The sequence below is a fragment of the Solanum lycopersicum genome, chromosome 10 (assembly GCF_036512215.1).
Source record: "Solanum lycopersicum chromosome 10, SLM_r2.1".
NCBI classification, from domain to species: domain Eukaryota; kingdom Viridiplantae; phylum Streptophyta; class Magnoliopsida; order Solanales; family Solanaceae; genus Solanum; species Solanum lycopersicum.
In genome coordinates, this window is record NC_090809.1 from 45,369,918 (window position 1) to 45,390,133 (window position 20,216).

The 20,216-nt window shown below is 31.0% G+C and overlaps 1 protein-coding gene and 2 non-coding genes across 11 annotated transcripts in view; 2 read left to right on the top strand and 1 right to left on the bottom strand.

The window, feature by feature from the left end:
* Positions 1 to 9,392: 9,392 nt before the first annotated feature.
* Positions 9,393 to 9,464, top strand: TRNAG-UCC (transfer RNA glycine (anticodon UCC)). Its single transcript has one exon. It is a non-coding gene; the product is annotated as a tRNA-Gly (tRNA).
* Positions 9,465 to 9,504: 40 nt separating this feature from the next.
* LOC104649657 (uncharacterized) overlaps positions 9,505 to 20,216 on the top strand; it is a 29,212-nt gene continuing 18,500 nt past the window's right edge. For 8 of the 9 annotated variants that reach the window (XR_003243999.2, XR_011211989.1, XR_003244000.2 and 5 more), the window contains exon 1: positions 9,519 to 9,651. The gene's annotated coding sequence lies outside the window, so the exon portion shown is untranslated. Of the gene's footprint in view, positions 9,652 to 20,216 lie in introns of all 9 variants that reach the window. The other variant, XR_003244001.2, reaches the window with a different exon arrangement.
* On the bottom strand, positions 17,346 to 17,417 carry TRNAP-AGG (transfer RNA proline (anticodon AGG)). The gene has a single exon. It is a non-coding gene; the product is annotated as a tRNA-Pro (tRNA).

Sequence of the window (20,216 nt, forward strand, 5' to 3'; positions counted from 1 at the left end):
GTGGGTGCCATTCGCGGCTCGTTTTGGGTCGTGACAGATCAAAGCCTAGATTTTACAATATTTAAAAAAATATTGTTTTTGTGTAAATGCATTGGCTCTATCAGCTCTCATATCACGAAGATCTCAACTACAAAGGACATGCTCTTATCAGTTGAAGTTGTTCTTTTATTCCTTGTTGTTGAGTCTTGTTTCTTGTGCTAAAAATTGTAAACCTGCGTCTTAGTGAAGTTAATTTATGTAGGTATCATTTCTTCTCTTTTCTTTTACATTTGAGTCGGTGGCTAAAGTTAGTCGTACGCGATGTATTATTGAAGTCTATATCATTTAGGGGTTATTTCTTAGAGTGTATTAAAAATATAATACGTGCATTAGGTGTGTGTTTTAGTAGTACCTTGTTTTGTATACTTTTTCATGTCATGTTTAACTAATGCAAGATCATTAGTTATACATTCTATTGTGTCTTAAGTTGTGTATTACTAATACGAAGGAATTCTAGGTATTAGTAATACACAACATTTTAACACTTGCATTAGATTAAATAATTACAAAACTACCCTTAAAGTCTTTTCATTTTCTTTATTGTCATAAGTTTTTGTTTTTATTTTGATTTGCTTTTCGGTGTCTTTTATTTTTTTGATGTCTTAATAGGCTTTATGACCTTGTATCATTTTTTAAAAAAAATATAATCTAATTTTAATATAATTTAATCAATTTTTTTATTATTGTGACGATAAATTCGATAAAAAAAATTATATGCCAACTTTTCACAAAAATAGTTTGACGCAATAGTACAACTATTTAATATTATTCTTGAAAAGAAGAAGAAGAAGAAGATTTAATGATGTTTTAACAAAGAATTTTCTTAGTTGTTTTAGCAAAGAACTTTGTTGCATAGGAAGTGTACAAATAAATAAAGTGCGAAGGGTATATGAGTAAACATGTATTTTTAATAGAAATTATACAAGGTTTGTTATTTCTAATACATCAAAGGAAACGATGTATAAGAAACATGCTTGCATAACTAATGTAAGCATTACTAATGCACCCTATTTTGTATTATTCTTATACACTCTACCAAACAATCCGTTAGAGTTAATTAGTGTAGTGGAAGTGTATTAGAGTTACACTAGAGTATTGTAATACTCGGTCAAACCTGCTTTTAAGTCGGTTTTTTACTCCTGGAAGTGTTTGGAAAATACAAAAATAACTTAAAATAAGTCAAAAATAACTTAAAATAAGTTACGAAGTGTTTGGTAAGGTAAAAAATGACTAATCCAAGCATTACTAATGTTAGTGAAGTTATTTAGTTGACTTTTTATTTTTGACTTAAAAGGTACTTTTTTAAGTCAATCCAAACGAACTCTTATTACAAGATGGAAGGAATTAAGAGCTTATTCCTAGGTTGCAAGAGTTTATAATTTGAAATTTGGCTCGTGTTTAGTGAAGTTATTCATGAACTCTTATGTGATAGATCATAGTTTTTTCCTTTCATGAGCAAAGATGTTTCTACGTAACATCATTAGTTGTTTTACCTTCTGTTGTTTACACTGTTCTTTTCCACTCTTATCTATTTTTAGTCAAGGATTTGGCCCGTTGACTCGTGATTGGATCATACGAGCTAACAATTGGTATCAGAGTTTGTTCTTCCTAAAAGGTTACCTTCTTAAGAAGGATCTTGCTCTAATGAATGTTCCACTAAATGTTGAAACGAGATAATTTACCACCAGACCACTTCGATTCAATAGTCAATACTATGGATGGTGGAATATAAAAATGCATATTTATATCATGGTTAACGAATGTTAGTTGTGGGATGTCATGTGTGATGGTCTCTATGTGCTGACAATGATTGTCATCATAGATGAAGCATAAAAAATAGTTCCCAAAATGAGAAATGAGTACTCTAATGTAGACAAGAAGCATATAAAGAAAAATTCAAGGATAAAAATTCATAGTCTGTGACATTGGTCTTGAACGTATATAATAAAATCTCTACCCGTGAAACTGTAAAGGAAAATTAAGAAGCCTTGCAAACAACTCAGGAGGAAAAAAACTAAGTTAATCGATCAAATGTTTATATGCTTATAACTCAATGAGTTGTTCAAGATGAAGGATTGAGAGTCCATCCAAAAGTTACACACCAGGTACACCTATATTACAAATGAACTTTATTGTTTTAGTGAGGTTATTAACACAAATAAGCTTGTGCGGAAGATTTTGAATGTGATGTTAGCCTCCTGGGAAAGAAAAGTTGATACTATCACTAGAGCAAAAGATCTTCAGACTCTAACTATAAGAACCTGGAAATCTACGATTTCAAGAGACAACATGACCAACATAGATAGAAACTCAATAAAGAAAGAAATGTGACACTCAAGGTCGTAAAGAGAGACTCTAGTGAGGATGATACTGAAAGAGATGTTACGCTCAAGGTCATAAAGAGACTCCAGTGAGGATAATATTGAAATGGTGTACATACTAGACACTTTCACAAAATGGTAAGGAGAAATAGTTGTTTTCCAGAAAAAGGTAACTCAAGCAAATATTTAAAAGGAAATGATCATTGCCCAAATGCGAAAAACCTGGATAGTTTATCAAGAACGATCCCCATTATGATCAGGATAACAAGGATTATATCAAGAATAGTCTTGACAAAGCGAGACGAAGGGAATTCAATTCCTAACCACTTCAACCAAAAGAAACAATCGACAACATGGTCATTTTTTTTGAGACATTCAGGCTTTATCTCTCTATTTGCTCTCATTGCCAAATTCAAGGATAAAGACATAGATGAGGTAAGGTTTTTGATGTACAACAAAAACTTGAAGACTACTCTCTTAAAGAATTACAATCTCTAGCAAATGCCTTAATATATGCTTATCAAGGGTTTTCAAAGAAAAAGAGCCCTCGAGTAAAAATCTTGATAAGACTAAAGCAAGTAATGATGCAGTAGCTAATTAAGTTCTCAACTTAGAAGAAAGATAAAGTCCCTCGGTTTTGAAAATGAACTTGTTCAAAATAGGATGAAGGAAGTTTCTCATCATGATCCTAAGGGTAAATGAACATAGAGTGAAATACAAGTCAAGTTTGAAGTCAATCTTAAAAAGGTGTAGTTGGATCTTACTAGTTCATTAGAAAGGAATAAAGAACTGAAGAAGGACCTGATTAGAGTTAAAACTGAACTTGAAAAGTATCTCAAATGAACAATCTCCTCAAAGGTCACATTTTTTGTCAAGAAGATGATTCGTGACAAAGGTGAAGGTCACGAGTTTAGAAAGATCTACATTCTACAATCCTCATAGTAAGTATGTATCCAATCATGATGATTAAGTGTGTACTCATTGTGGACGAAATGGTCATTTCAAGAACGTATGCAAGGCTATAATTTCAACGGTAAACAAGAATCATGAGCTTGTGGAAACAAACAGAAACTTATAGGAACCTAGTCCTAGAAAAAAAATACATGTGGTGCCCTCAATGATGCTTCAATACAAACTTATTGATTATTATCATAATTTAACATTAATCTATTGAAATTAATTGTTCATCAGACGATTTTATGAATAATTAAACTTTAATGTATTGATGATATTTGATTGTAGATCGATTTGTATAAATAACTAAAAATTAACATATAGATTTAACGATATTTAATTGTCAATCAAGTGTTTATGAATAATAAAAAGTTAACTTATTGATTTAATGATATCTGATTGGTCATTTCTTGATTGCCAAGTTGGTGAGTCAATTCCCTAAATGATCACCAAGTTTAGAGAATTGTCTTGATATATCATTTATGTTTCATTTAGGACCAAAATATCACTCAATTATCCCTATTTTCCTCCAAATATACTTGTCAATCTAAAAGTCTCACTCTTTCCTAGTTGACATAACATGTCATCAAAGTCTTTTTAAAGGGAAAAAGGATCAAAATGCCCTTAAATTATGTGAAAGGAATAAAATTACCCTCTATTTATAGTTTCGCTCAAAAATGCCTAACCATCATTACTTTGCTTAAAAATGTCCCTGCAGTCAATACTTTGGTCCATAAATGTCCTTATAGTTACAAAATGGGTCAAAAATACCCCTTTTCCGAATAAATATATTATTTTTCCTTTATAAACACATCTTCTTCCTAATTAAAATATTAATAAAGAACATTATTCTTATTTTCTTTCTTCTAAAATCACTTTAACAAATAAAATTGTAGGAAATATTTTTTCTTCTTCGTAATCTCATTTTATCAATTAAAATGGAATAATTTCATGCACCCTTTCGATAGATAATATATGTCATATATATATGAGATTATAGTATATCTGTCATTAATTTACATTTATATAACGATAAAAAATATTGATGATAAAATAAAAAAATATTTTCAATTTTTATTTTTTTCTGAATTAAAGTAAGATACACATTTGCTAATTTTTTTAAAAAATATTAATTGAAAAAATTTCAAAAATAATAATAATATATTATTTAGAAAATGAACTTTTTTCTCCCATTAAATAAAAATAAGAACATTTTTGGACCAAAATATTGATGGCAAGAACATTTTTGGACCAAACAACAAACGGAGGACATTTTTATTCCTTTCGCGTAGTTTATGGACATTTTTGAACCAAAATATTGATGGTAAGGACTTTTTTAGCAAAACTATAAACAAACAACATTTTTGTTGCTTTCACATAGTTGAACGACATTTTTTACCCTTTTCCTTTTAATAATAGACAAATTTGATTCATTAAACTCATTTAACTAAAATAATCATCATATTATTTTTTGAAAATATATATATTAGTTTGTTATAATAAATCTTCATACTTAAGAATCTTTTATTATAATTATAATTTTTATTTTTTATGTTATGAAGAATAAGTTTTTAAAACGTACAATAATTCATTAATTTTGAATACTTATAAACATAAACGTTAAAAAGAATATCAATATGTAGATCACTCATGAATTCTAACTTACATCAATTAATTATACATTTTATAATGAATCAATAATACTATTTGTCAATTAACTATTACAATAATATTAATTATTTATTATGAAATTCATGCTTACAATATTTTTTCTTGAAAAAAATAGAAAGTTAATAATATTATTACTATTTTTTATCCAAAAAAATAAATAATAAATATCTCAAAAGCCTCCTTCTATTTTAGTTGATATGTCATGTTATTAAGTCATCTTTTTAAAACATAATAGACCTATTTAATTCATCAAATCTCTACAAAACAAATATTTATAACTTATATTATGAAGATTATTAAAAAAAAGTTAAAAAAAAACTATTTCCTTTATATTTTTTAACAAACAAAATTCAATGAGAAAAAACTCTGTGCAGTTATTACTTGACAATTTTCAAAATCCCTAAGTAAATTATTTGAAAATTTTAAGCAATTTTTTCATAAAATACTCAAATAAATTTGTAAGGTTGACAAAAAAGTTGGTAAGAAAGAGAAAAATATTATTTACTTTTTTTTAATTTAATTTTTTATCCTTACTTTTTATTGCTATATTATATTATATTTTAACTTACCATACAATTAAGTATTCTTATCTAATCACAAATTCATGAAATACAAGTAATAATTGATTGAATTGACTATTGAATTCAATAATATACATATTATATGAGATTAATATACTGATAAATAAAGATTAAAATTTTATTTTCGAATATAAATATTAGTAACTTTCTATTTTTTCAAGAAAAGAATATTGTAATCATGAATTTCATAATACACAATTTTATTTTATTGTAATAGTTAATTGACATTAAATATTATTAATTCATTATGAAATTTATGATTGATTGATATAAGTGAGAATTCATGAGTAATTTGTATATCAATTTTTTTGAATGTATATGTTCCTACGTATTTAAAATTAATGATATTATAATACATTTTAAAAATCTAACATAACATAAAAAAATTAATTATATAAAAGATTCTTAAGTATAAAAATTTAGTCTTAGTAAACTAATATATATATATATATATATATATATATATATATATATATATATATATATAGTCTGATGAATCAAATTGGTCTATTATAAAAAGAACTTTAACAACATATCATGTCAACTAGGAGAGAGTAAGACTTTTAAAGTGTCAAATATATTTGGAGGAAAATAGTGATTTAATTCTAAATGAAACATAAATGATAGTTTAAAGCAATTTTCTAAATTTGGGTGACCATCCAGGGAATTTACTCCCAAGTTGGGGCTTGAGAAGTTAGATGGTTCTTTTAGTCCACCAATTTCTTTGTTCTTTTGATTAAAGTTGCTCAATTTTAATCGACGATGTGCTTTGCCAATCCAAATAAAGTTATTTATATTAATGATATGATACGAAAAAGGAAATAAGTCTTTTGTTAACTAATTGTTTGGATTGAACTATAAAAATAGTTAGAAACGATTAGGAGTGTGTATTGTATACGTACAATATTTTAGAAGTTTTGATATTGTAATTTCGATATTCGATTTTTAAAACACTATATCATTATCATACCAATTTAGTTTAGTATGATTTGGGATTTTATTTGATTCAGTATTTTACGGTATGATAAATCATTAATCATAGTTTGTTCAACTTCGACTAATATATACTCATATAATAGAGTATTATGACTTTGATAATTAGAAAAAAAAAGCCTCATCAATTGTATCATACTAATACTTTACACATGTAAAAATATGTATCCAAAATTTAGTACAAACAACTCTTTTTTTAAATCAATTACAATTTAATTAAAATATTGTAGTCAAAGTTTCAACTTTTAAACATTTATAGATTATACTAGGGCCCATTTGGATTGACTTTTGACTTATGACTTATAAGTCAAAAGCCATAAGTTACGATTTCTAACTTAGAAATTTTGACTTATTTTTGTGGGTTAATCACTTGAGTGAATCCTTTTAAAAAATAATTACTTATTTTAGATATACTCTTTAATTGTTATCATTTATAACAATATATAATAATACTATATATTTTAGGATTAATTACTTGAATAAGTCTCTTTTAATTAATAATTAATATTTTTAAATATATTCTTTAATTATTACCATTTATAGCAATATCTAACAATATTATGTATACTTATTTTACTAGATTTATTATTTGCGCTTGCGCTCTTTTTCCTTTTTTTCTTCTATCTCTGGCTCTTTCTTTCTTTTCCTCTTTGCACCCCCTCTCCCTATGCTTTTTTTTCTTTCCTTTTTTCCCTGTACTCGTGTATCTATCTATGATCTTTCAATGTTATAAAAAAAATTATGCTTTTATAAAAGGCTAAAAATCTCTAGAATAATTAGAAAAATTTTCAGAAATCGAAGAATTGAAACTGCTTAATTGATAGAAAAAGTCGATTAGTTTTTTATTTGTTGTTTTGGGGTTATCGACGATTTTCATTCTAATGAAGATTATATAAATAATTATACTCATACATGATGAGAATTTGAATATTTGTATATATGAAGATTTGAAGATCATATATTTGAATATATGAAGATATGAATGTTTGAATAAATGAAGATTTGGAGATATGATGTCATATTTGTGCCCCATATTTCCTCATAGACAAAGTGAGATTGAAGATATGATGTCAGTTTTGTAACAAATAAAGAGACATAATAAAAACTGCAATATAAATTAAACTTGAATTAAATATGAATTGCACACATATAAAAATTGAATTAAAAGAGAACATGAATACAAAGCAAATGAAAGAAGTAACCAAATTACACAAATATTAAAGTTGAATTAGAAGAGACAATTAAGCATGAATAAAAAAGGTAACTAATGAAAAACCAGGCAATAATCTATAGAGTGAATTAAACTTGTATCACTAATGAATTAAACAAGTAATTAAATAGTTACAAATAACCCAATAATCTGCAAAATAAATTAAACTTGCATTAAAAGTGTCTTACACAATTTTAAAGTTGAATTAGAAGAGCAAATTAAGAAATAATGAAAAATGTTACTAACGAAAGACAAGAGAATGATCTATATACTGAATTAACTTGTATTATTCATGAATAAAACATGTATTATATGTGTCTTGTAAATTATTTAGTTGTATCACTAAGAACATGAATGATGTTTGTAATATGTATTAAAAATATAGTCTGCGTGTATGATAAATGTATTACAAGTATGTTGCATAAATCATTTGGTTGGTATCATTAAGAAGAGAGTGAAGTTTGCAAATTAATGTATTATCCACGATAAAACTATATTACACGTGTCTTATAAATTATTTTGATTTGATATCACTAAAAAAATGAGTAACGATTGCAATATGTATTAAAAATGTATTGTGCATGTCTTATAAATGTATTACTGTTTGCTACCTAAATTATTATTGTTGATATCACTAAGAAAGGAGTGAAGTGTTCAATATGTATTAAAATATAATTCATGAATAATAGATGTATTACACATGTCTTATAAATTATTTTGATTTGTATCACTAAGAAAAAGAGTGTTGTTTGAAATATGTGTTACAAATATATTGTGTCTATATTATAAATGTATTACAATTGTATTACCTAAATTAATTAGTTTAGTTGATATCACTAAAAGGATGAAATTTGCAATATGTATTATAAATGTATTATTCATATTAATTCAATTTTAATACAATTATGAAATATATATGATATAATTTAAATACAATTACGATACAATTATGTAAAATTCATCCTTTTCAAGTTTCAATCTATATTTCTCCTAAACTCAATTCTAAACTTAACCAAATCATGTTAAAATTGAGAAATAAACTCCAAATATTTTTTTCAGTTATTTGTAGGAACAACCTATCTAAACTAATCAAAAGTTTCATAAAACTAAAACAATAAATTTGAAATTTGAAGTTTTTTAACGATCATCAAAAGTGAACTCTTGATGCTGTAATTTTAGAGATTTGAAATTTCTATAAGACCCATGATTGTTATCGTATTTTCGATGAGAATTGCGGTATGACAAAAAACTATTTTGAAGATAGTTCTCTAACTGAAAATTTCAAAGAAGAAGAAGAGAAGTAAGAAGAAAAATGACAGAGAAAAAGGGAAAGAAGCGAGATAGAAAGACTTTCACTGTACAATTTGTTTAATTAAAAAAAAATTAATATATTTAGTTAAAAAATTATATTGTCATAGATGGTAAATTTTTTCTTGTTATTACATTTTTATGTGATTTACCATTAAATAATATATATGTTATTTATGTAACTAGTCATACCTAATACAATAATATCAAAACCGCGATATTACAGTTATCGATATGGTATAATATGATAATTTGGTATTATACCATAGTATGCCCTTCATAATCAGAGCATCAGTCTATATGTCCTAAGCAAGAGCGTTTGTAGTCCAACGGTTAGGATAATTGCCTTCCAAGCAATAGACCCGGGTTCGACTCCCGGCAGACGCAACTTTTTATTTTTTCTCGTCAGACCTTTTCGTTTTCCCTTGATAAAAATGTAGAGAAAAAATAATACTCTATGGACGCATGCACATTCGCCCGCATTCCGATGGAAGAATTAATTAAATACTCAAAAATTCCATTCTCTTGCAAAACATTCTCTGCTTAGAATAATGGCCGGCCATTGAGCTTTCCGGTTAGTGTTGTCATCTCTCAAGTCTCATCTATTACTATGGTTACCGACGTATTTTTTATGATGAACTTGCTTCTATTTGTCATCCTTAATTGCGTTTCCTCTGCTAGGTTTCATCTCTGTATTATTGGATTGTAGTTACTGAGTAAGTGAGAATGAATCATAACTTACAACTGATTTTTTGATTATTCATTGATTCAGTATCTCGATGTATACTCTACACAAACCAGAACAAAAGTTTTCTAGAAGCCTTGGAATTTTTCTTCAGTACTCCTCAAGCTATGAATTTCTATAGGGTTACCAAGGCAAAATCTATTTTGTGTTGTACGGAACCGACTTTAACTGTCTCCAATTTCATACATTTTTTGTTGCATGAACTTTATTTGTCCTAATTTTGATTGTAGTTTCACTTGCTTGTTGTACTGATGAATTTTGATTCTCAATTATGGTAATTTGAAGGTTCGGCAGTGTTTATTTTGCACTTTGATTTAAAGAATTACTGGTGAACCAATCTTTTCCATTGCTCTATAGCTTAATCCTTATTTTATGTGGTACCATTTGATGTTGGTTTCCGAGTCTTGATTCAAAACTTACAACTGATTGACACAGACAATTGTATTCTAATACTCTGTTGAGGGTGCTAAAACTTTTGATTATGATTCGAGTAAATGTGCAGTTGAGTAGTATAATTTCCTTCTGTTGAGGATATTAACCCCTCCCTCGGTCATAAACCGAAGATATATATAACTCAAAATGTTAGGACTAGGTGTTCCATGGTTGAATTGACTCATAGGCCCCACCGGGATATAAACTTGTGACCTATTGCACCCTACTTGAGAAACATGCTACTAGTTCATACCTATTTCCTGGATCTCCATTCAGTCTCATCTTTACCATATACTTTGTCTGATTAGAAATACAAAAAATATTTGGAGCAAGGAGCTTTGGAGGGAAAAAAAAGGGGGGGGGGGGGGGAGGAGGGGTGATTTTTAATTGAATTAGGGACAGAGCTCCTCATAGAGAGTTGGAAACTGTCAGTTGTCGTAACAAGGCTTAAGCCGAAAAGGTAGGCCGCAACCCCAATTCTCAACCTTGACCTACACAAATGGTATGTTGACCCACATGTTGAGAGTTCTGTTAGGTTCTTAGTAGCAATAGCAGCCTTATCTTGTTTTTATTCACATAGCTTTTTCATCTCTTGGTAGCTGAAGTTCTAGTCAGACATGTTCAATAATCTTTATATCTCCCAGTCATCATTAAGGAGATATTAGTTTAGAACAAATTGGTCAAACTCACTAAATTCTCTTTAGCCCTAGGAAGAAGCAGCATCAAGAAAGTTGTGAAGATTATCATTTAAATAACTCCACTGAAGTTGAGATGGGCATTCCTCATCTTTTAAAGGAACTTTGTTTCACACCCATTGTTGACATCGATACTAGGTCAAATGTTTAAGACTTTTTCTTCAGCATCTGCCTCAAGAATCCCTAATTACTTAGTCATAGTCAAAGCCTTGAATTTTCTCATTGTAGTCTCTAGCTACTATTTGTAGAGGCCTTAATTCTGTGACAATTTTTTTTTTGAATTTTCTGTATCAACTAAAACTATCTCCAATACCATACTATTTTGTTGCATGAACTTTGTTTGTCTAAATTCTGATTATCCTCTCTCTTGTGAATTTCTTGCATGTTCCACTGATGGAATGTGATTCTCAATAAAGCTAATCAGTGGTTTTACTAATTTGGGGCTTTTGCTTTTGCTTTGTATTTTAATAAAAAGATTCAGATAAACCAAGAAGCAGTCCAAGGCTCAATTAATAAAACCAAATGTTAAGCTATGACAGTTATCGGTTGTTTTCCTTATATGTTAGTGCTCTTAATGTTGGAGTTTAACTGAGATAAAACAGAATCAAAAGGGCTAGGAGCTCTGGCCGGTAACAAAACTAAAGCTTCACACGGGTCTTACCTTTTTTTTCCCACCTTGATGTCTTGATTGTGTAATTGAGGAAGAAATGCGTATGTTCAAAATATAGGTTCTGGAAAATGGGGCGTTCCGAGAATTGAACTTGGGACCTCCGCACCATAAATGCCCGATCTTTGTGTTTTGTTCTCTTTCCTGTTAGTTTCTCTTTGATTATTTTTTCTATGCATCGTTTTTATATGCATTAAACAATTTGTAGGTCACTATGTTATCATTACAATGGTAGCCGATTTATTCATTTTATACTTCTCTATTTGGCTATGAAATTCCTAGTTAATATAAGGAGATGCAGGATTACTTGTCCAAAATAAATATGCAAATTAATGGAATTAGTTGTCTCTAAATAAAAAATATATGCACTAGTTAGGTGTCGAGGGGTATGTTCACTTCTGTTGAAATTTTGCATTTGCCTTAACTTAAAATAAATGAAATGAATGGGGAAAAGTGAAGAATAATAAAGAAAAGAAAAGGATAAATCAATTCCACAGATTATCCCTGTTTCTTTTACGTTGTCATAGTTGACTTTGGATCAGATCTCCAATTAAGTGATTTCTCTTAATCCCTCTAGAACTGTATGGATATAAAAGGTGTATGATTCGTTCAAACATACATCATTTGCTTTGCTTCAACATTTAGAAGTTTAATTCACTTAGTAGAGATTCCGTAGGAATTATTTTTAGATAAAAACTGTCTTAACTTGCATCTGCACTCATTGAGTCATTCATAAGGGAGAGCGAGATTTAAGATTTTTTTTCTTAATATTATTTTGAGATGTGTATTTAATCAAAAAGGAAGGGGGCATTCCGAAATTGAACTGGGGACCTCTCGCACCCAAAGCGAGAATCATACCACTAGACCATCTGTGCAGTTGTTGATGAGTGACATTTTGACTCATGATCAATATGTTTTCTCAATGGTCAGCAATAACTTAATCACAAATGTCATTGCTTAGTTGCATTAAGATTCTTTAAGCTTCTTATTTCACACTTATTGATCTGCATTTGCTTACTGGTAAAAGGTTTGAGGGCTTCTTTGGACTCCCATAGTCCCATTAGAATAATGTTACTTCCCCAGTCCAAAAATAATTGATGTCTTAGGCTTGGGCACATGGATAAATGAATTCACTTACTCTTAAAAATTAATAAACTTTGACTAAAATACCCTTAATTATGGTTTTCTTTTCTTCTTAGGTTGACATAATTATCATCAAATTTGTATCTTGAATTAGGAATGTGTCAAAGGAAAATTTGGATTTCTTTTTAACGTGTTCTTTGTTTTGTAAATCATCAATTATTTGGGACCGGAGGGAGTAGTAGATAATCAGAGAGTCTTAGACTCTTCTTCTCTTGCAGCCTTTCTTCTATGCCTGCTTTCCTCTTATACCTAAAGAGCTGTCAGTTTTGATCGTTATCAGTCATTTCATTTTACAAGCCATTTTTGTCATACTCAAATCTTTTGGGACATATATATCACCAATAGCGGAGTCAGGAGTTTCACTAGGGATTCAAAATATAAAGAAGTAAACACATGAAGAAGCCAAGGGATTACAAATCTGCCATATAGACATAACTAATATGTTTTTGGCCTTTTATATACAATGTAAATTTTCGGCGAACGAACCACCTTACATCCTTTGGCTCCGCCGCTGCATGTCAACTAGGAACCGTATTTGGGGTGGCTTAATGCTTCATGTTTAGCTCCATAGTTTGTGTCAGTGTCGCAACTTGCGTAGATGCCCAAGGTTAGGAATGGTAAAAAGGAAAAATTGGGCTTTACATTTAGTTTGATCTTATTTTCAGATTATTAGAATATCTTCTTGATTAATCTAGTGTGTTTCTACTTGTTTGTGTTCTATTCTGCTGGTCTTTGCGTGTAACTTGGGTCATAAAGCAGCATGAATCTTGTGAAATTCAAGTCAATAGAAATTAAATGATTCATCAACTATGGATAGCAATCGACTGTTACCTTCTCAAAAAAAACTAAAAAATAAACTAGGGAGAGCAATCTTACTCTTGATTTGAGCAGGAATCAAGGATCCCTTGCCTGAAAAGACAACATACCTCTAAAGAAATGTTTGATTTTTTGGTAACACCTACCATTGATCAATAACTTCATCTATCATTGTTGACATCCATGATCTATGAAATGAACCTTGTTTATGGAACTTTTCTGAAGGACAAATATATTACTAGCTAAGACACTTCTCATTTTGCCTGCTCTTTCAAATAAACCAGCAAAGGTGTAAAGCAAGAACACTTAAAACTTCCACTTATCATGGTTGAGATGCTCCTTGTGCTGATCTATTAACATAACACTGCAGATCACTTGGGTTCCGTGTTGTATTTTTGGCCTTCATACAGTGGCGTAGCCAGAAATTTCACGAAGGGTGTCCAAGAATTGTTTACGAGTATATTTTTTCTTTTGGATGAATCAGTCACCAGGAATTTTAAAAATTAAACTACGTAATATACATGAAAAAAAATATGTAATATACCTGAAAATTTGAAAAAAAGAAGACGAAGGAGTGCATTAGGAATTTTAAAAATTAAATTACGTAATATACATGAAAATTCTTGAAAAGAAGTACGTAATATGTATGATAATTTTTGAAAAAAATACGTAATATACATGGAATTTTTTGAAAAAAAGACGTAAAAATTATACATGAAAAATATTTAAAAGTAGAGGTTTTAAGCTGCTGCTAGCGAAATTTGAACTCACAAATGCTTAAAGACTTGGCTCTTTCAAGGCACCTTTAACGACTATGCTACAACACCTGGTTGTGTTAAGGGTGTCCAAAATACGTTAGTTAACCATTTTATATATTATTTTACTTGTATATACGATATAATTTTCTGACGAAGGGTGTCCAATTGGACACCCTGAACAGGACGTAGCTACGTCCCCCTGCCTTCGTACAGCTAAGCGGTGAATTAGCAGGTAAGCACAAAATAGCATGCTTTTCTGAATCATGATTTATTATTCTTATCTTTCGGATGCAGATGGGTTTCGTATAGGTGTTCTCTTTCAGATTAGGAAGAAGTCAGTTTACATGTGATAATAAAAATGTACATTAGCTGAAAGTCTTAGTTGACTTACAATTAAAGCTCATGCCTAACAGAATATATAGAAAGCTCTGATAATTGAGGACTATGTGTATAACACGAAGAACGAGAAATTGTCTGCATTGGCAGTTCGTTTAAAAATATATGTTGTAGTTTGTTTTTAAAAGTTGCCTGATTTTCGTTATTTCATGAACTAATATGTCAAAGTTGACTTTGGTTCAGGTCTCTGACACTATTATGTGATTTCTCTTTATCTCTTTAGAACTAAATGCCATATAGAAAGGTATGTTCTTAGCTAAAACATACATACATTGTTTTGCTTCTACATTTAATTCACTAAATAGAGCATGAGTCGGGAATTCTTGCAGATCAGACTTATGTTGTATCTGCACTTGTTTCACAAAGGAGAGTCAGATTTAAAGGTGAAATCTTCTTTTAAAAGGAACATAGAATGATTGGTTGATGGTGGCATTCAATGAAAACAAGATTGTTTATTTTGACTTGTCAGATTCTAAGTTCAATTTTATTTAAATGAATTAGGAATAATTTAGATGTATATTCATTAAAAAAAAAAGATGGGGCATTCCGAGAATCGAACTCGGGACCTCTCGCACCCAAAGCAAGAATCATACCACAAATGCCCAGTTGTTTATGCATGTCATTTTGACTCATGATCAATGTGTTTTTCTGAATTCAGCAGTAAGTCAATCATAATTTATCACTGCCAAGTTGCGAAATAGGAGCATGTCATCTTTTACTCATAATATTCCTAGTTTTACATATGAAAGTTGTTGGAATTAGTTGTCTCTGAACGGAAAATACATCCTTACATAAGTTAGATGTCAAATAGTCTGTTGACTTTTGTTGATTTGCATTTTTATATCACAAACTTAAGAACAAATAAAAGGAGAAAAAGCTGAGAGTATGTCCTAGCTTTGGTGGACAGAGTTACTTGGTACCTGTTGTTGGTGGAAGGAGGCAGGTATCCCATGGAATTTGTCGAGGTGTGCGAAAGTTTGCCAGGACAATACCATCATCAAAAGAAAAAACTGAGTATTAAATAGGAAAAAGGAAGACTAAATTACACAGACTAATTCTTGTTTTTATTTCTAATTTTCTATTGTCATGGTTGGTTTAAGATATGATCTCTGATACTTGTAAATCTAATTTCAGTCAACCCCTGTTGAACTGCTTAGTTCAAACACACAACATTTATGTTTCTGCTACCTTTAGAAGTTTATATCTAAATAACACACTGGGTAGGAGTTCTTTCTGATAAAACTATCTTCTCTTGTATCTATGCTTGTTTCATGAAGGGGAGTCAATTTTAAAGTTTAAGTTTTCTTTAAAAGAAAGGGACATTTTTATTTTTGAAGTAATTCTAGTTTAGAATATAAAAGGAAAAATGAGTTGTTTCTTAAATAATTCAAAGAATGGGGCATTCCGAGAAACGAACTTGGTACTTCTCGCACCCAAAGCGAGAATCATACCACTAGACCAAATGCCCAGTTGCTGAAGAGTGTCATTTTGATTCATGATCAATGTATTTTTTCAATGATTAGCAAAAGTAAACTTGACTACAAATGCCATGTATTTCCTTACTGGGAATTGTTTTTGATAACTTATGCTGACTCCCATGAATAATATTTAGTGGGTAACAGAGTTTTGAACTCCTCTTTTGCACCCTTCCCTCTGGTGTTCACTTTCTTCTGATTCCTAAAGAGCTATCAGCTTTGATTGTTTGTGGTTCATAATTTTTACATTCCTTTGTTATCATACTCAATCCTTTTGGACACGTCACAAGGAACTATAATTGGACAAGTTTAATGCTTCATGTCTCAATCCCATAATTTTTGTTGGAAGTCACATCTTGTTCTCCCATTTTCTTAGATACGTTCTTTATTGATCTAGTGTGCTCTTCTTGTTTGGGTTTTAGACTGCTTCTCACTGTGTGAGTTTTTGTCAGAAAACGGCATGAACCTTGTGATGTTCATGCCTTCATTGCTCAAGTGAACATTAAGTGATTCATCTGCTGAAGAGCTGGAAACTTAAAGAGCTCTTTCCTTAATCAGCAAATTACTAAACAAATGCTTGGTTTTTGGTAACACTCACCATTCATCAAAAATTTTAGCTACCATTCTCGGCATCCATGATTCATGAAAATGAACATTGTTGACGAATCCTTGCTGAAGTGCAATATATTAGCTAATTGTAACTTCTTAGCTTTCCTGCTTTCTTTAATTGAAAACAAAGGCAAAATTGCAAAGACGGAACTGTATGCTCATTGTCACTTGTCATTTTGCCTGCTCTGTCAAATAAACCAGGTAAAGTTGTAAAGCAATAAACCTTGAAAAAGTTTTCTTATCATAGTGGAGATGCTTTGTGCTGATTTGTCAACACAGTATCTGGGATCACTTCAGAGTTCTCTGTTGTATTTTTGACTCACAGATCTGCCAAGTGGTAAACTGGTAGGTGAACATGCTTGGCAGAATCTTACTAATTTGAGTCTTGGCGGTGTATTTTGTTGAAGTACTCTTGACAAAATGATTGTGGTTTCCTTGTCTACCTATTAATTAGTGCTCTTAACTTCTTCTCAAGATGGTGTAACTGATCAAGACAATGTTTTGTGTTAAAATGTCAAGTTCCTAAAAAAATGGGGCATTCTGAGAATTGAACTCGGGACCTCTCGCACCCTAAGCGAGAATCATACCACTAGACCAAATGCCCTGTTGTTGAATTTATTTTTCCCTGATGTAATTTACCTTGCTTTAGGTTTCCTCTCTAACTTGTTTATTGTTTACTTCGCATCATGATAGTCATTAAAAGTGTGATGATCTCTGAGGCCTGAGTGGCCATACCCGTTAGAAGAGTTCTAGTGTTGGTTTGTAATTTTGTGTCATCAATACGCTTTTTTTTCATACTTCTCTATTTGGCCATGAAATTCCTAGCATAACTTTAATAGATGCTGACTGTACTGATATATTCTAGTAGTAGGAATTAGCTCTCTCTGAAATTAATAATACATCCTTACATAAGTTATGTAAGATATTCACTGATTTTTTCCTGTAGCTTTCCATTCGAAGTAAGAAAAGGATAAAAATAAATGTAAGCTAAAGGATAATTAAATTCCAACCGTTCACCCCTCTTATTTTATTTTATATCATAGTTGACTTCTGATCTTAGATCTAATATTATCTACTTATTCTTAGCCCCTCTGGAACTGTTAGCCATATGTAAATCACATGTTTGCTCAAACCTACCACATATATATTATTTCTGTACCTGTAGGACTGTAATGCATTAAAAATGGCATTGTGTAGGAATTTGCTTAGGTAAATACTCTCTTACCTCTGCACTTTCTTCATATGGGAGATTCAACTGTATTTAAATTTTCTATTTAAAAAAACAACGGATAATTGTTCAATTGTGTTACAACCCCTTTTGTTAAAGAACAAAGGCATTTTAATTTATCAGATTTTAAGGTTTATTATATTTAAAAGATACAAGGAATAAAATGTGGCTGAAGTTTTGCATCACAACTGTGGAATTCTTCGTTCTAATAATGGATCTCCCTCTGATTTCTTCCCATCTGAGAGAGGATTGAGTCAAGGGGACCCCCTATCCCCTTTTCTTTTTAAGCTGGCAATGGAAGGACTGGATGACATGCTCAGAACAGCCCAAACAAAAGGATGGATTGGATAGGCAGAGCCTTGCTATTTCACATCTTCAGTATGCAGATGACACTTAGATTTTTTGTGACGCAGAAAGCTACCAACTCAAGTATTTGAGAGTTATCTTGATCTTGTTTGAAGCCATTTCAGGTTTACACGTTAATTGGGGGAAAACTTAATTTATCCAGTTAATGAGGTGCATAACAGGGGAGCTCCCCAGTGTATATTGGAATGCCTTTGGGGGATAAGAGCAAGTCAAAATGCATCTGGAACAATGTTTTTGAAATGTGTGAAAAGAAGTTACCAAATTGGATAAGCAAATATGTGGCTCTAGGTGGAAGTGTCACACTCATAAATAGTGTGTTGGATGCCATGCGCACGTATATGATTCCAGTTTTCCCGATGCCTGCAAATGTAATTGACAGAATGGATGCCATGAGGAGGAACTTTTTGTGGCAAGGAAACTATGATTCTAATGATTACAAAATTCATCTAGTAAAGTGGGATGAAGTTATCCTCAGAAAAAGGTAGGGGGTTTGGGGATGAGAAGTCTTGAAATTCAGAATCAAAGCCTTCTAATGAAGTGGATTTGGAGATTTGCATCACGGAAACAAGCTTTGTGGAGCTCCCCAGTGTATCTTGGAATGCCTTTGGGGGATAAGAGCAAGTCAAAGTGCATCTGGAACAATGTTTTTGAAATGTGTGAAAAGAAGTTACCAAATTGGATAAGCAAATATTTGGCTCTGGGTGGAAGTGTCACACTCATAAATAGTGTGTTGGATGCCATGCCGACATATATGATGCCGGTTTTCCCTATGCCTGCAAATGTAATTGACAGAATGGATGCCATCTGGAGGATATTTTTGTGGCAAGGAAACTATGATTCTAATGATTAATAAATTCATCTAGTAAAGTGGGATGAAGTTATCCTCTGAAAAAAGGTATGGAGTTTGGGGATAAGAAATCTTAAAATTCAGAATCAAAACCTTCTAATGAAATGGATTTGGAGAATTGCATCACAGAAACTTTCTTTATGGAAGGAAACAGTCAAGACCAGGCTTGGTGTGGAGAATAAGTGGACTACCAACTTGCCGACACAACCATATGAGAGTGAAGTATGGAGGGCTATCAGAATCCAGTGGATCAATTTTGTCAACAAATGCAAAATAAAGGTAGGAAAAAGGGGGTAAGACTCTGTTTTGGGAAGATGTGTGAGTGGGATAGGAAATTTTGAAGAACAAGTTCCCTGATTTGTTCATTTTAAGTCTTCAAAGTTATCCACAATCAGAGAACTGAGAAACAGTCAAGGGGTGGGACATAAGGTTTAGAAGAATCTGAATGATTGGGCAATCAACAGAGTGGCTGGACTATATACAAAGAACTAAATTCCACTGGGGACAGTTTATTTTGGAATCCTGACAAGAAAGGAAGATTTACGGTGGGTTCAACTTACAGAAGGTTACAAAGATCAAACTCACATGGTGGTAGTTGGCCTTGGATGATGATCTAGAATGTCAAAGATACCTTTCAAGGTAGCATATTTTACTTGGCTTCTAGCCAAACAGGTTACCCTCACCCAAGACAATCTACTGAAAAATTGTTTTCAAATTTGTTGTAGATTTTGTCATGTGAGATTTAGACAAAAAACCATCTCTTTGTACATTGTAGAGAGACTCTGAAGTTATGGCTGATTTACTTTTTCTTAAGGGGCATAAGCTGGACTCTGCCAAGGAGCATCAAAGAAGTTTTAGCTTGTTGGAATAGAGAAGGAAATTGGTCAGGAAACACGGAGAGATGGAAGATTGTCCCAGCATGCATTTGGTGGACTATATGGATGTAAAAGAACTAAAGATGC